At 35.3% G+C, this 15,959-nt stretch overlaps 2 long non-coding RNA genes across 2 annotated transcripts; both read right to left on the bottom strand.

Annotated features, from left to right (window-relative positions):
- Positions 1-980: 980 nt before the first annotated feature.
- On the bottom strand, positions 981-3,380 carry LOC146924185 (uncharacterized). Its single transcript, XR_015010960.1, has 3 exons — positions 3,250-3,380; positions 2,919-3,142; positions 981-1,237 (listed from the first exon to the last, which is right to left on the bottom strand). It is a non-coding gene; the product is annotated as an uncharacterized LOC146924185 (long non-coding RNA).
- A 3,720-nt stretch (positions 3,381-7,100) lies between these two features.
- LOC146924186 (uncharacterized) lies at positions 7,101-9,476 on the bottom strand. The gene is made up of 3 exons (XR_015010961.1): positions 9,368-9,476; positions 9,037-9,260; positions 7,101-7,355 (listed from the first exon to the last, which is right to left on the bottom strand). It is a non-coding gene; the product is annotated as an uncharacterized LOC146924186 (long non-coding RNA).
- Between the last annotated feature and the right edge of the window lie 6,483 nt (positions 9,477-15,959).

The following is a 15,959-nucleotide window of genomic DNA, read 5'->3' on the forward strand; positions in this document are numbered from 1 at the left end:
ATTAATAAAATATTGATGGTTTTCTTATCAAATATTTTCACTGCTGCAAACACATTCACTATCAAAGAAAATGCTTATGGTTTTTGACATTATGTGTATGATTTATGACATTTAATATTAACTAAAAATACAAGTTAGTTATGGTTTATTTTGCTTATCACTAGTATGAAGCCCGTGCCAAGCACGGGTAAGAATTGTTATCTGCGATTCCATCTTTTTTTTTTTTTTTTATAATAATTAACATTGACCATTTGTAATAAAAATTGAAAATAAAAATACAATGTATTTTGTGAAGTATATAAGCCAGGGAAAATATTTGATTGTTATTTGAGCCATATTGATAGCAAAATTGTGTGTGAAATAAATCAAGCTCAAATATTGTTACAAAAACAAAACAGGATATACCAACCCAAATATACTTGAACGATGACAACAAAGTTTGTGTTAATTGTTTGAAATTGAAGGTATGGATATGTAAGAATGAATTGGATTATTTTTTTTATATTAGGTAACTTGACAATTATTGGTTAATGCATGCAAGTGTGTTGCATAATTGTATTGTCTTCTAATCCATCACCACTTTGTACCATATTCATTCACGGTATGAGAATTGCCGTAATAAAGTTTTTGGCCAAATCATTGACTATTACCCTATCCGATCAATGTTTTTCATTAGCATTGCAAGACATCATTTTTAAGCCTCAGTTTGTGGTTTGGAATACCTTAGCACTTTATGTCATTCAAAAACTCATTAGCATAGGCATCTTTTCCTAAACCTCAACTTGTGGTTTGAAATACCTGAACACTTTATCTCATTCAAAAACTAATTAGCATAGCATCGTTTTTTAAGCCTCAACTTGTGGTTTGAAATACATAAACACTTAATGTCATTCAAAAACTCGTTAGTAAACTACTCCCTGTGTATACCATTTTTTTCTTTGATTTACAAACAACAATCGAGCTCAAGTATTCTTTCTGTAACACCCATACCAGACGTATCTAGAAAGTCTAGCACGTGTGTTAATATTAGTACTGGATACATTAAAATTTTACAACATAAATTACACACGAATGAATATTTATACAACAAATTGCGTTCGTACATAAAACACATAAACATCACAACTATACATATATATAATTTCATCCTTCAATATCCAAAGCATCCTGCAGCGACACGAACGCACACTTGCTGAAACATTCATCCGACTTCAAGCTTGCATAGCGTCCTGCTTATCTGAAACAAATAAGGATTGGGATGAGACATAATGTCTCAGTGAGTTCCACCTAATCCTAGGCTATAGGCAACCTCAAGGGAAACCTACGGTCACCACGTGTCTACTTTACAACCTGACGGTTGATTATACGTGTGTGGGGACTTGCATGCTTAGACGGTAGTGCATACTAGAGCCGTCATACTCTTACCTTAACTTGTTATAGGCTTCACTTCCTATACGTGTCATGGCGGTCGAGGGGAACCTAAAACCGCATTGCCAAAGATACGCTCTACATATCGAGGCCTAAACATACATAATCATGGCACGATTCTAAACCGGACGAATAGGGGAAACCTAAGATCGTCATCGGCATAACATACTTTACTTGTTCTCTACATAACTTGCACATGTCTTATGGCATCTAATGCCCTTGCTCATAACTTAATCATACTTGTAATCACTCTTACATACTCATGAACATAATCATAAACATAACATACATAGTCGTGCATAAGTTCATTCATTAGGTTAGCGTTGAACAAACAATTATTATCTTGGTTCATTTTACGGATAGTCCCGGGTGGAGTAACCCCGAGATCAATCCCATACATGACCGATGTACGTACATCGGACTCCCTCGGTGTCGTGCGGGTCCCTTGCGGCTTAAACCGTTCCCCTTAGGTCGAGAACCTCCCGTATCCCCCTGGCGTGGATAACAAGAGACACGAACACCTACGTCTTGTTAATTTCAGTGACATGCGGGTCCCTTACGGCTTGAATCGTTCCCCTTAGATCGAGAACCTCTTGTATCCCCCTGATGTGGATAGCAAGAGACATGCCACCTACTTATTAATTCACAGTCTTGTCGTACATATACATAAACATATTCATACATGCTTGCTTATTACCTCGGACCCTTGAGTCGATCCGGTTGGCGGTAAACTTATACATTCTTATTCTTAGTGGAGAGATTAACTAATCAATCCATGGCTTAATGTGCTAACTAATCATACATGATCATATGCGAAGAGATTACGCTTCGCGTCTTACTTACTTAGGTTCATTCCTATACTTAACATACTTAGGGATTTCATGCTAAACTTGCTAGTTCTCGACTACTATGTCGAGGCTCTAGTTCTTCCCTTCCTTAATGCTCACTACCCGAATAAATCGGCTTAAACTCTCTTGTGCCTTTCTTGATGTACATGTTAAGATCACCATGATTCTTGATTCGAGGTTGCTTGATGTTATGTGCATTGATTAGATGTTGTTTTGGGGTTACAAAGTTATAAAACGATGAAAGAAAAGCATCGGAACGCACCACGGACCCTAGAATGGACCAACAGGCCAAAGCATGCTGGCCCATCCAGAGAGCCACGCTATTAGCGCAGCTGGGGCGTAGCCCTTGCTGAAGAATTTCGCTATTAGCGTATATTTCGCTAATAGCGTGGTTCTTCGGGACTGTGGTACAAATTTTGCTATTTTTGACCCAAAACTCATCCTAATGGTTCCTGCAATGCACCAAAACATCCAGCAACATATATATACATTCTAAAACATCTTTCATAGCCATATTAACATGTACAAAGCAAGATCAAGGCAAGGGGATAAAATCCTAATATTTTCTAATCTTAACATAATTCATGTTTTCTTGCAAAATAAACACATAATCCCAAGGGAGGGTTCTATCTAAGAACTCACCTAACATAATCCTTGTGATTCCTCAAGTTCCAAGCTTTTCCAAGATCAAACCCTAGGCCAAGAATCCTTGTTCAATCCTTTCTCTTTGTTGTTTCTTGTCCTTGAAGCTTCTATGATTCTTGTTTGATCACCTCTTGCATGATTTGGAAAGCCTAGGATTGATTGGAGAGGGAAGGGTGGCGCCATCTTAGAGAGAAGGAGGAGAGAATTCTTTCTCTCAAAACCTAGAGAGAGAAAGAGAAGTGGAAAATGAATAATTTTGGCCCCAAAACACTTATATACTCCCTTGCGAGCAATTACCCAAAATACCCTTCGCATTAGTCGCGTTTACCTGGCTCTGATACATAAGTCCATACTTGACTGATATCACCTAATATTAGCTTCCCTCGTACTTAACATTTTCGTCATACTCACTTTCCATGAATCTTAGTCCTCTGACACATTTAACAGATAAAACTTCCATTAGCTGACGAACGGGATATTACATTCTACCCCCCTTAAAAAAAATTTCGTCCTCGAAATTTAGAGATCACTACCACTTATCATGACAAAAATTTACCATCTATGGTCTGAGCCAAACATTTTCCATTCAAACATTTCCAAGAAGTTCATCATGACTTGTGTTCCGTCTTGTTTCTTGATTCATATACGTAAGTATATAGCTTTCTTGATCTTAATATCACTTAAACTTTGATGTTATCTTAGTACACCATGACTTGGGACATTCCATGCTAACATAAACTCATTGTTTCAGAATATATCTTACCCGCTTAACATAAACATTCTTGTAAAAATATATTACCATAAACATGAACACTCAGGATTTGCCTTTTAACTGGAATCCTATGGAAACCAGGTTTGCCCTGCAGCGCTTACTTGTAACTTTAAAACATATTTCATACCTACATCTTATCATGAATACATAATCTTACTGTACCTTGAGGCACATGCTTTTTACTTATATTACTCATATAAACAATTCCACGGATCACTTATCTCTTCCTGAGTCTTAGGAAATCTTCGATCTTATTGCAATCTTATTGCATCTTATCACCCGTACTGAGGGGTAACTTATATAGCTTGACATGAAAAAGTGAAATCAACTCACCACTTCATCTGATAATCTATTAATTAACATCGTGGTTCACATGCTCTTGAAACTTATTAGCACATCCACTTGCACATACATCGTACACTCTTAACACACTTCCGTGTATCCTACATGATATTGGCTTCATATAAACATTGTCGTTTCCATAACATGTACATACTTTCAAGTGCCATCTTTTGTTAAATGATAACGATACGTGTTCTAAAATCTTCCTTAAAGAAATTTTTTCTTAAACTTTGGTATTCGGGTTCTTGGAACGAATTTATACATAACTAAAAAGATTTTATCATTTCCAAAACTGATTGTATAAGGAACCTCAGAACCACCGGACGAGTTTCGATATTTTGGAAAAAGATTTTACAACTCGTCCAAAACTTGTCCACGACGAGTTGGTCCTGAAGTTTGTACGTCTTAAGTGAGTTCACTTACGACGTATCTCATCAGTTTCAAAAATGTATAATTTCATAAGTTTAAATAAAAACATCGTTCCCAAGTTCCATAATACCAATCTTAGTCTTAAAGGTTGTAAAATCATGGATTGACGTGTCCTAACAAGTATCGTTTTCACTCAACAAGTATTGCAAACATGAGTATGAATCTCTTTACACAACACTCAAAAGTTGCTTCTCTCTTATGATAACATGCTTAACTTCGAAGATAAATTCTTCCCTTGTTTAACCGATATACATACTTGCCATACCGCTTACATATCCACAGGAAATCCTTGGACCTCTTAACATAAACTTATTCCTCTTCTTCCGAACACTAAACTTGATTCTCCACATTATCTCATTTAGTTATCGCTTGAGCGTTAATACCTTTTCCGGAACCCGGTTATCATTCTTGATGCTTTGATTCTTTACTTGAGTCACAAAATGTAACCTTCTGAACCTTACATACTTCCCATTATCATCTTACTTAGGTGATGGCACATATTTGAAACTTTTACCTTAGCCAATGCTATCTTATATAAACATCCATACTTACTTATCACATTGAGAACTCCTCGTTTGTCTTATGATGCATCTGCTAAACTTGCCTTACTAACCGAATATTCTTCAAGAAGCTTCATACATACTAAAATTCCCATGTTTCGTGTTTAATGATTAACTTCCATGGCGCTACTCTGATTCCCACCGGTTGGCTTAAACTAATACTCTAACCCGTTAGAGCAATTGAGACTTCAATTCTTGCTTACCACTAGAATACTTACTTCTAGAACTATTCTCAAGATCTTCCATGTTGCAAACAACGACATAACCTCACACCTGTCCTAACCACTGCCTTGTAAGAATAAAACTCATGATAACTTATCTTATGCTCATAATACTTGACTTGGGGGTAAACCTTATGTTCTTGCTGGTTGCATTTACCATACATATCATATTTGAACCTGTTTCGAGTAACTCAAATCCCATTAACTAACCCATTTAGCACTTGAACATGACTTTCTTAAATATCTACTCCTTGTACCTTCGCATTCTCGCCAACTATATTTTGCTTAATCATACCAATGCTTGCTCATTAATTTTTCTTTTAAAGAAACTTCGTTAACTAGCGCACAGGTCATTGACGTTGATGATTTTCTATTTTATAAATATATCGAGTTTAGGCCCCGTCCGTTGCTCTAAAATCATAGAACGAGTTGATAACACATACGCGCTATCAAACCTAGACTCTAATAAGTCTAGCCCGCTCTACGAGTGTCGAAGCAACCTGGTTCCTAGAAAAATCTCGTGAATTTTCAAAACGTCAACTTCAATCACCCATACGCATAAATCTTTCTAAAATTATTTAAACTTTATAATTCAACATCGTATCGAGCCTTAGCAAGTCTATTAAGCAAAACATAGGTTCGAGAGATACGTCATATTTCCACATAATCCGTGAATCTTGTGATTTCTCATAACTTTGCACCGCTTAATTTCTTACTTACTAACTCATGCATAAACACCGGTGACTTTTCTTCTAAATGCCGGAACTTTTATACTCTTGATCTTGGCTTGTTCTTGACACATTAACTTCCAATACTACCTTAAACCGGATTGATTCCGTTAATACTTGTCCATGCATTTTCTTCCTTAGAAATCATAGGAGGTGATGTGCATTCGATACTTGATGTTATAGAGAGTGTTGGTTACATAAAAGATTGTGAAAACAACCCCCAATAGCTACTAAAGCCCTAGAGACGAAATGACAGTTTTTGGAAAAACTGAAAATTTTCGCTCCAGGTTCGCTATTAGCGAAATCCTCTGGAGTAATTTCGCTATTAGCGAAATTTTCGCTATTGGCGTGGTTTCTTCAGCACAGTTTTCCAAAAATCATATTTTACATAAAAATCTTATTTCCTCAAGTATCCCAATGCATATCATTCCTTCCAATCTCTTAAAGCAATTTTATAACCTTTGCATGGCAAGCATTAACATCATTCGGTTCAATTCAAGGCACATTAGAAACTAATGTCTTGTTCCTCATAGCACTTAACATAACTTCCACATAAAACCTTAACTTCATTCACATGTTGTTATTCCTGAGAGCCTGCTAACTCCGTCAACATATGTCGACTTCTCACTATCTTGTATCCTTGTACTGCATTCCAGAATATCATAATTCTGTTCCACAACAATTCTTACCGAAACTTTCCGTCCTGGTTAGATACATATATCCAACTTCTTCACTTACGGGTACACGAAATATCATTAACATCTTACCCAACACTGTTGGAACATTCCTTCTTAACATGCCTTACATTCCCGGAGGATTCACTCTTGTGCTTGGTTAGTTCACCGGCCACCTTTTGGCACGATCAAACTCTTACTAATACTTATCTGAGTTCTTACTTCTGAGTTCACACTTTCCAGTGCATCTTCATCACATACTTCATTCCTCCAGGGTCCTATTCAGCTCTCAAGCATCCGTCCTAATCGTCGAATGTTAAATTGAGTTGATCAGGCTCAACTAACAATGACAAATAGAACATTTACCCGGAACCCAATGGTCCCACTACCTTAGTTGTAATTTAATGACCCAAGGCACGGTCTGAATCGACCTGCTCTGATACCAATTGTAACACCCATACCAGACGTATCTAGAAAGTCTAGCACGTGTGTTAATATTAGTACTGGATACATTAAAATTTTACAACATAAATTACACACGAATGAATATTTATACAACAAATTGCGTTCGTACATAAAACACATAAACATCACAACTATACATATATATAATTTCATCCTTCAATATCCAAAGCATCCTGCAGCGACACGAACGCACACTTGCTGAAACATTCATCCGACTTCAAGCTTGCATAGCGTCCTGCTTATCTGAAACAAATAAGGATTGGGATGAGACATAATGTCTCAGTGAGTTCCACCTAATCCTAGGCTATAGGCAACCTCAAGGGAAACCTACGGTCACCACGTGTCTACTTTACAACCTGACGGTTGATTATACGTGTGTGGGGACTTGCATGCTTAGACGGTAGTGCATACTAGAGCCGTCATACTCTTACCTTAACTTGTTATAGGCTTCACTTCCTATACGTGTCATGGCGGTCGAGGGGAACCTAAAACCGCATTGCCAAAGATACGCTCTACATATCGAGGCCTAAACATACATAATCATGGCACGATTCTAAACCGGACGAATAGGGGAAACCTAAGATCGTCATCGGCATAACATACTTTACTTGTTCTCTACATAACTTGCACATGTCTTATGGCATCTAATGCCCTTGCTCATAACTTAATCATACTTGTAATCACTCTTACATACTCATGAACATAATCATAAACATAACATACATAGTCGTGCATAAGTTCATTCATTAGGTTAGCGTTGAACAAACAATTATTATCTTGGTTCATTTTACGGATAGTCCCGGGTGGAGTAACCCCGAGATCAATCCCATACATGACCGATGTACGTACATCGGACTCCCTCGGTGTCGTGCGGGTCCCTTGCGGCTTAAACCGTTCCCCTTAGGTCGAGAACCTCCCGTATCCCCCTGGCGTGGATAACAAGAGACACGAACACCTACGTCTTGTTAATTTCAGTGACATGCGGGTCCCTTACGGCTTGAATCGTTCCCCTTAGATCGAGAACCTCTTGTATCCCCCTGATGTGGATAGCAAGAGACATGCCACCTACTTATTAATTCACAGTCTTGTCGTACATATACATAAACATATTCATACATGCTTGCTTATTACCTCGGACCCTTGAGTCGATCCGGTTGGCGGTAAACTTATACATTCTTATTCTTAGTGGAGAGATTAACTAATCAATCCATGGCTTAATGTGCTAACTAATCATACATGATCATATGCGAAGAGATTACGCTTCGCGTCTTACTTACTTAGGTTCATTCCTATACTTAACATACTTAGGGATTTCATGCTAAACTTGCTAGTTCTCGACTACTATGTCGAGGCTCTAGTTCTTCCCTTCCTTAATGCTCACTACCCGAATAAATCGGCTTAAACTCTCTTGTGCCTTTCTTGATGTACATGTTAAGATCACCATGATTCTTGATTCGAGGTTGCTTGATGTTATGTGCATTGATTAGATGTTGTTTTGGGGTTACAAAGTTATAAAACGATGAAAGAAAAGCATCGGAACGCACCACGGACCCTAGAATGGACCAACAGGCCAAAGCATGCTGGCCCATCCAGAGAGCCACGCTATTAGCGCAGCTGGGGCGTAGCCCTTGCTGAAGAATTTCGCTATTAGCGTATATTTCGCTAATAGCGTGGTTCTTCGGGACTGTGGTACAAATTTTGCTATTTTTGACCCAAAACTCATCCTAATGGTTCCTGCAATGCACCAAAACATCCAGCAACATATATATACATTCTAAAACATCTTTCATAGCCATATTAACATGTACAAAGCAAGATCAAGGCAAGGGGATAAAATCCTAATATTTTCTAATCTTAACATAATTCATGTTTTCTTGCAAAATAAACACATAATCCCAAGGGAGGGTTCTATCTAAGAACTCACCTAACATAATCCTTGTGATTCCTCAAGTTCCAAGCTTTTCCAAGATCAAACCCTAGGCCAAGAATCCTTGTTCAATCCTTTCTCTTTGTTGTTTCTTGTCCTTGAAGCTTCTATGATTCTTGTTTGATCACCTCTTGCATGATTTGGAAAGCCTAGGATTGATTGGAGAGGGAAGGGTGGCGCCATCTTAGAGAGAAGGAGGAGAGAATTCTTTCTCTCAAAACCTAGAGAGAGAAAGAGAAGTGGAAAATGAATAATTTTGGCCCCAAAACACTTATATACTCCCTTGCGAGCAATTACCCAAAATACCCTTCGCATTAGTCGCGTTTACCTGGCTCTGATACATAAGTCCATACTTGACTGATATCACCTAATATTAGCTTCCCTCGTACTTAACATTTTCGTCATACTCACTTTCCATGAATCTTAGTCCTCTGACACATTTAACAGATAAAACTTCCATTAGCTGACGAACGGGATATTACACTTTCTCTCTTTTTTAAGGGAATCAAATATTCTTTCTCAATCTCTAGGATTAATTTTTTTAGAAATTATTCAAGATTGTGTTGGTATAAAAAATGGTTGAAAAATTTTTTAAATAAAAAAATCAACAATGAAAAATGTATGATGTTAAAAAAAACAACAAACTTCATTGTCCATATGTTGCATTATCATTATTACCGTGCAAAGACACAACAATAGCAGACTTATATCAGAATTTGGATATATTAACAAAACAATCAGAGGTAGTCAAAAGTACAACATTGAATAGAGAGAAAATGTGACATCTAACCAAATCCACCATATATCTATATTCGTAGATACAATCTTCTAGTGAATGTTAATTTCACCGAATGTTCTAGCGAAGGTTATTTGGAACATCTACAACAGTAGTAAACTAAAAAGAATCTTTAACTGAGTCTCACATGTACACATCATTTATTTATAATTTTTTTAAGAAAATTTTGAATAAGGATTCAATGATTCAAATGGTAGTAAATTAAAAAGAGTCCTTAAATTGATCCGACTAATATGTACTTTAATGTGTGCATTTATAAAATAAATAAAAAGAAATTGAAAACAATAAAAATCACATGAATTTGAGATGGTAGAACTGACATTTATCTACATTATTTCTTATTATGATTGTTGGAGCCGTTATTTGTTGAAGAGAGAGTCCTTATATAATGGTCGGTAACTAATAAATACTAACTTTTTCTTCCTTCAAAGAGGTCCTTGTTAGGTTTAGGTCTATGTTAAGTAAAGGACTCTCCATTGGAGATGCTCTATGTTCAAATCACATTATTATCTTTCTTTCCCCATGCTATGTTTTTAATCCCATATAACATTGCATAACACCGACTCTTAAAATGTGATAGGGTATACAGGGGTGGAGGGTATTGTCGTGTCGGGGTGGCCTTGGCTACCCAATTTTCTTTAGTTCATTTAATTATTTTATAATTTAGTGTATTTTTATATTTTGCTACACTAATAAAGTAGATTTAGTTACCCTAAATAGTTTATTTGCGAAAAGTATTAGCAGATATATTAAAGACAAAAATATCATTTGATATTTAAATTTATTTTGCTTGTTTTGACACTTTCAATCTTTATAGCAACTACACACATAGTTTTATAAACAATAAAAAAAAATGTAAAGATAATAATCGTAAAAATATTTTTTATTTTTTCTATATAATTTTGTCCCCTCATAAAATTTCGATTAGATTCGTCACTGGTATAGCGGTAGCCATTTTTTCAAAGACTAAAAACATAGTACAAAGTAAACATAAAAAATAAAAAATATCAAAATATCAAAATTTAAGATTCTTTCATACCTAAGAATTAAAGATCCTACAATGGAATAAAATTAGAACATAAAAAGGGTTCGAATTGACATGTACATCCTTAAAAAAAGATAACGGTTTTAAGAAAAATGATTTGAGAAATTTCACCTTGAAACCCTAAAGTCAGATGTGACAGAGGTTTGGGGCAGCAAATAGCAACCTCAAACACTGCTATTGCTAGCGGCAACTTGTGAGTCAAAAGCATCTTGCCGGAACCCTACCACCACTACGCTATTCCATGGTACCGGCACTAATGACAACATTGCTCCCATGAACACCCTGTATTTGCCTTTCATTTATTTTCATATGTAGTTCATTTAGCAGTGCAAAATATATTTGTAGACTAACCTGTATGACAGTCCAATGTTTGAACTAACTCACCATTTTTTTCTATACAAAGTAAATCTTGTCAAACTCAATTGAAAATTTCAGTGACAAACTGTTGACAAAAATGTAAATGCTCTCATCAATATCACTGACTTGATTCAAATACGACTCGCTTTTCTATTTGTCACATAAAGTACATGTCTTATGTTGTACCAAAAAAAACGTACATGACATATGAACTCCTAACATCTTATTTTAATATAAACTTGGTTTTCTGAAACAAATATATTTACATCTGTTGTATTCTATAACGGTACCCTCAGATGGATGCTTAACGAATCAATTAGTTACTATACATAAAAATTAAGTAGTTTATGCAAATGAATTTCATTAAGACTACAATAAGATAGAGTGCAGTCCAACCATCTGTTTGTGACGTTACTATACTCTTCGAAAATGTAATATGCATGCAGATATTCTTGCTAAGATAGAGTGCAGTCCAACTATCTGTTTGTGACGTTATATGAACCTCCGATTAATTTGTATAATCTGCTCCTTGCTAATGCATGAGGTGTAGTATTTGTTAGGGAGTAGTGCCCTTTTGTTTTTGGTTTTCTTTCTTCTCTTTTTTCCTCTATTGTAACAAAAAAAAGCATTGGAAATCAAATAAATTTCTAAAACCAGAGTCAATTAGATTAGATGTGGTTGAAATGGAGGATCGAATTTAATTCTATACTGCTAATATAGATTTTAAAATTTTGAAATTTTATATTTATATGTAGATAAGAATGAAGGTCATATGCACAGCCATTGAAATGGAAACTTGTTTTAAATAGTATTTGATTATGCATTGATTAAATTCCATTTTCATTTGTTGGTAGTATTAATGCACCATACCATAATAAAAGCATGAAGAAGTCAAAATGCTAAATGTGTGGTTAATTACATGACTAAATTGTATTTTGTTTTAAAACAACATTAATCGATAAATGCACCACAATATAAATTATACAAAAAATATAGACCATAGAATTTCATTCATGAAATTGAAAGAAAACAATCAAAACAAACTGGAAGTTAGACATCATATATATATGGAAAAAGTAAAAGCCATACAAATGAAAATTTTAGAAAGAGAAAGAAATCTCCCTCAAAAAAGAAAGAGAAAGAAATCAAAGAGAAAATGCAAGAAAGGGCAAGGAAGAATGCAATAGAAGCTATGAAATTTATTTTGGTAGAGAAGAAAACCCCAACAATAGAAATGAGAAAGAATTTGTAACAAAAAAAAAATTAAAAAGAGAAAGAGAAAGAAGATATAAATAAGACTAAATGTCCTTATTTAAGGTTTTGCAAAAATTTAAATTCCAAATTAAATGCCAATAAAAATTCTCATTTAATTTTTAGTATTGTAAATGCCAGATTTAAAAAAAAGTGATTCCTTTAAATTATTTATAGTATTTACGTTATATTCCTTTTATAGAAATATTTTTGTTTTTAATTCATATGAGTCATTAATTATATTTTTAAATTTATATTAATTTGTTTTAGTTTAATGGGTATAAATATCATTAGAAATATGACACATAAGATTAGACATTAAATGATTTTCTTTTGACAAAAATCCCAAATTATTTAGATTAAATTTACTAGTGTAGTGACCCGTGCCAAGCACGGGGAAATAAAAAACTTTTTTGATCAAATGTATAGATTTTATATTATGTTATCTTAAAGTTATAAGTGTGGTTATAATTTAAATTTGATATGGAAAAAATATCATCTTAATTTTGTATATATTTTGAAATATCTAAACATTGCACATAATGATTAAGTATTGGGATTTATAATTATAAAATATAGTTGTAGTTTAAGGGTTGTTCATTGTTAAACTTAGCACATGTAATATTTTTGCAAAAAATACGCCGACGTATTATATATTATTATTTGTTGACATAATGTATTATATTAATCATAAAAACTAAAATATTTGTATTTTTTTTATAAAATAGTCAGTGTCAGATGTAGAGATCCAGTATGTGAATGCAAATGTTAGATTTTTTACGGATGTGTATAAACATAGTTTGTGCTACACAAATGCCGATTGTTCTTTGTTTTTATTTTTACAAAACCAATGGTCTAATGTAAATATTGTATTTTAGGGTAACAACGATGTAAAATAAAAATTCCAATGGTTGTTATACCTGAAAAGTGCATCAATTAAAAGTCAATTGCAGGAGGATCTGCTTATATAGAAATTGCATGTCCTGTAATGACCAGTACGCCTTACAACGAAATAAAAAAAAATACGACCTACAAACAGTACACAACTTTAGTTTTCTCAATTATAGCAACAACAATTCTAAAACATAATCAATGATCATACTTTTTGAAAAACTTCACGATACACAACATTTGTGGTCTCCTTGCAAACATTATTATCTTCGTCCAATATGAGCAGCTTAAAACCTTTTCTAGAAGTAACTCGAGAGACAACGACATAGAGTTGTCCATGCGTGATCACGGACCTAAGAAGATAAACTCACACTCAAGATAAAGATTGACCCTGACTTTTATTTATCGTCATTGCAAAACAAAGCGTCAATGGAAATTGCATGCGTCTCCTGGATCACTCGGAATAAGATTCATCTTGGGAATGGATATCATGGTACCTGCCCTTTTTTCTGTAATGACGGTAGCAACTATCGTGCTCTTCCCTAGATGAGTAACTGTCAGCCTCGTACCATTACACAGTCCATTGGCCTGATCAATGTTTCTCATCAGCATAACTGGACATCCTACCCTTAGTTTCAACCGGTGATTTGGAATTCCAGAGCTCTTAATACCATTAAGAAATTCCGTTGTGAACCACTCGCTCTGGACATCAGAATTTTCGCTCGATCGACAAACAGAATCAGAGATTAAATACTCTTTCTCCTCACCTGGAATCAGTGACATCATATATTCGTTAACATGCTCAACTGAATCAAGCGTTGGTGCGAGTATTCCCCTTTCTTGGAAAAAGAGTGGGTCACCAATTTTATCATTCAAACCCGGGATATACAAAGTCTATTAGTGACATCAACGAATTTGTTGTGTCGGATATGAGCAAATCTTCAAGAATTTCTTCCTTCATTTCACCATTCTCATCTGAAGCGTCGTTGCCGTCTCCAATTGAGAGTATCCACTTGCCAAAATTAGCAATTTCTTCCTGCTCTGCAGGTACCGAAGATACACCCAATCTCATATTAATAGTGAGCCTCAACACATTACAATAAGCTCATATCTTTGATGAATTGATTGATGCATCAACAATATCCTGCATCAATCCTTTTCGGACAATAGGAAATGTATGCCTGAAATCACCACCTAAAACTACAGTCATTCCACCAAAAGGTCTAAACTCGTTAACGGGATCATTCTTGGACATGATATCACTCATAGATTGGTTAACTGCATCAAAACATCGTCGGTGCATCATTAACAGCACGCACCAGGTCTGCCCTAGGATTATTCTTATCCATGGTCAGAGATGATGCCTCATTAATCTCAACAGGGACTGTCAGCGTTGAGTGTGCGGTTCTTCCACCTGGTAATAGAAGAGTCGTTATACCATTGGATGCAGCATTCAATACAATTAACCCTTTTGATCTAACAGCAGTCAACAATGTTTTTCATATAAAGGTTTTTCCAGTACATCGTAACCATATAAGAAAAAGAAACCACCGTCGTCAGAACCAACGGAGTCCATGATCTTGTCATGCACACATCTTTGTTCATCAGTCAGCATCAAAACATGTCAGCGTGTGTCTTTGCCAGTTCATCCTTGTTGTAATTTAGCTCATCAACGATAAGCTTGTTTGTGAAGGTTGGCATGTCTACTGCATTTGGACTTGGCATAGAATTGAATTGAGTAAGCGACCGTCCATTTTCCTGAAGCAGCATTTCAATTTGAATCAAACACAGGTTCTTTAAGTCATCTCCACTGATACATAGATCTGCATATTAAATGTAAAGTTACAAAATTAATATTAACATCTTTGCATGCATCTGTGTGCACGTTGAAGAGAAAAAAAAATATTAGCTTTATATGAGAAGCCTTTATATTTAAACGTATCATTAAACGTATCATTATGAACTGCCATGTCACATCCCATACAATATTAGGGCTCATCATTGTGCTAGTGGTTAAGAGATGCACAAACAACCAACGTAGTTGTTGACCCGAACCTAACTCACCATTTTCCGTTATACAATCTATAAACTTTTTGTCGTCATCAGGTAATCCCAAAGCAGAGCATGCTTCCTGGAACGTGTCATAGGTATGTTCATTAACTGTTTTTATGCAACTATATCCCATGCAACCCTTCTGAATGGTCAACTATATCCCAGGCGGTGTGCAATGAAGCCTTCCAATGCAAGCTGTATAAACACTCTAAAAACTCTCCTTACATGACCATTTGGATCCCTTCCTAAAATCTTTTCTCCTAATGGTATATCCTGCACTAAGTATTATAAATCCTCCCAAAACTCTACTCTAAGGTTTTCTTCTAACCCTACATGAGGTGCATAAGCACTAATAACATTAAAGGTATCTTATTCCACTACAAAATGTAGGACTATGATCCTATCTCCCAACCTTTTTATATCAATAACATCCTTATTCCACTCTTTACCCACAATAATGCTTTCCCCATTTCTCGTTCCAACTTTGCAGTATACCAAAAGTTAAATTCTGAAATATCTAATTTGTTC

This window comes from Medicago sativa, chromosome 5 (assembly GCF_051527215.1).
Source record: "Medicago sativa cultivar Bolivia chromosome 5, Bolivia_mono, whole genome shotgun sequence".
Taxonomy (NCBI): Eukaryota; Viridiplantae; Streptophyta; class Magnoliopsida; order Fabales; family Fabaceae; genus Medicago; species Medicago sativa.